This window comes from Herpailurus yagouaroundi, unplaced genomic scaffold (assembly GCF_014898765.1).
Source record: "Herpailurus yagouaroundi ecotype Mexico unplaced genomic scaffold, PumYag 29, whole genome shotgun sequence".
NCBI classification, from domain to species: domain Eukaryota; kingdom Metazoa; phylum Chordata; class Mammalia; order Carnivora; family Felidae; genus Herpailurus; species Herpailurus yagouaroundi.
The window spans coordinates 42,275,140-42,277,279 of NW_024412377.1; the positions used below are offsets into that span (position 1 = coordinate 42,275,140).

At 49.3% G+C, this 2,140-nt stretch overlaps 1 non-coding gene across 1 annotated transcript; it reads right to left on the bottom strand.

Moving 5' to 3' along the window:
- Window positions 1-938: 938 nt before the first annotated feature.
- LOC121016825 (U6 spliceosomal RNA) lies at window positions 939-1,046 on the bottom strand. The gene has a single exon (XR_005784475.1). It is a non-coding gene; the product is annotated as a U6 spliceosomal RNA (small nuclear RNA).
- Between the last annotated feature and the right edge of the window lie 1,094 nt (window positions 1,047-2,140).

Genomic DNA, 2,140 nt, shown 5'->3' on the forward strand with positions numbered 1-2,140 from the left:
TCTAAAGACCCAGGTCCTAGCGCTCTCCCTCCCTCAAAGAAAATTCACCATGCCCTGATCCGTGAATAGAATACAGCCAGGTCGTCAGCCACCGTGTTCTCTGATTTATCCATGGCACCTAGCGCAGTGGCTGGCACGTAGTAGGTGCTCATTAAATATTGGCTGAACGATGGGTAGTTTCTTGTAGGAAGCGTCATCTAGGGGAGCCTCTTAAATGCAGATTCCTGGGCCCACTGCAGAGCTACCCGATTGTAATCTCTGGTAGCAGAACCCAGGTGACCGTCGTGCCCTCCAGAGTTTGAGAGCCACAGTTATAAGCGTCTGAATAAAGTATGCTCCTAGGATCAGAAGGGAGAAAATGCTGTTGTTTTTAATGTTGAGCATTTGTCAGTGGTGACTATAATCAAGCGAAAAAGGTTCATATTGCTGTCGCCATTTCCGTGGAACCTGGAGGAGTCTGGGCTTTGCCGGGTGTATGTGCAAAGCAAACTTTCACTAATCTCAGGAGAGGCGAGGCCAATAAAAAGGCAGAGCAGATAGGAGCGAGCCACATGAAGTCCAAGTTTGGCATTATTATTGCCCTTCACTTGGAAGTCATAAAACAAGAAATGTGCCACCGTTCCGGCTTCTTGGGAGTGGTTAGCTGGTGTGAGGTTTTTCTTAATTCCTTTCAAGGGTCTGTGGCTTGGACCAGACACAGACCTGGGTTCGAATCTTGGCTGTGCCTCTAACTGCTTGGTCTTGGGCTAATCACTTTAACCCCTCTTAAGCTTTAGTTTCCTCAGTCATTACGTGGATATCATAATGCCGACTACTCAGGGTTGTTGAAAACAACCTGAGATGATACACATTCAGGTATCTGGCCCATGTGTGGTATGGAAAAGCGAAGTTTTAGCCAGTAACCTATAAACGGCTATCATATTGGAGCTGCGGCGTTCAGGAAAGGGTCGTTTAGTTTAGCTCCTTTGTTTTATCCTTGTGCAGGGGCCATGCTAATCTTCTCTGTGTCGTTCCAATTTTAGTATACGTGCTGCCCAAGTGAGCACAGCTCTTTTGTTTTAAAGGCAGGGAAACAGCCTGACGGAGGGCAAGCAAATTGCACAAGATCACCTAGCACCTTAGGTTTCTTGAGGGCTTCTGTTCTCAACGAAGATCTTTGAGTCTTTCCATGGACCAGAGAGGGTGAGGAGGCTGAGCTCTGTAGGTGGCTTGTGATGGAGGCATTTTGAAATGTGCTTTTGAAAAGAAAGCTACATATCTCAGGTGGGGAGTCTTATCACCTGAGTTGTTTGCCAGCCAGAAGCCTGTTCTGAGGACATAGTGATTGGTGAGAAAGTCCTTGAAGCTGCTCAGTTTGTGGCTCTTCTGTCGACACCAGAGTTTAAGGACACCAGAGTTTCGAGCACTGTTGAGGCCTTCCCTGGGAGGCCCTGTCTGGTACTGTGGTTGTGCAAGGCCAAAGCCTGGAGATGGCTGGCCTTGGGGACTCCCCAAGTCTGGTCTCTCGGCTGCAAGGGGCTCAACGCCAGTCACAGGCCATGCTGGATCTGGTAGGGACATCTCTGGAAACTTGTCCTGCAGGGTTCTGACTGGGGTCTGTGGGCAGCGGCAGCAAAGTCCTGGGTGCTAATGACGATGACCTTGGGGACGGTGATGACGATGAGGGAGGACGAGCCCAGCTATCTGCCAGGTGCAGGGCCCAGCAATTTCTTTTACGTGCACTGATTTGTGCAACCCTCACAAGAACCCTATGGGGAGGAAACTGTGGCTCAGAGAGGTTGAGTAAATGACCAAGGGCACACAGCTAGCGAGCACCAGGATTCAAATCCGGATCTACAGGAGTCCAAGGCAGCCAGCAGCCTGTGAGTGCTGGAAGAAAGGAAAGTAACACCGGCCCGTTCCTTCAAGGGACGTGTATTTTTCTCCCCATTTTTACAGATGAGGAAACAGAGGACCAGAGTTTAGTGTTTTTCCCCGTGAGGTCAGGCACGGTGCCAAGCACTTTACATATTTTACCTCTTCACTCATCATAACATCCCTATGAAGTAAGTAATTCTATGATTTCCACTGGTGTAGATGAGGAAACCAAGGCCTGACACTAGATGATTGGCAGGGGTTCAGAACCAGACGGTCTGACTGC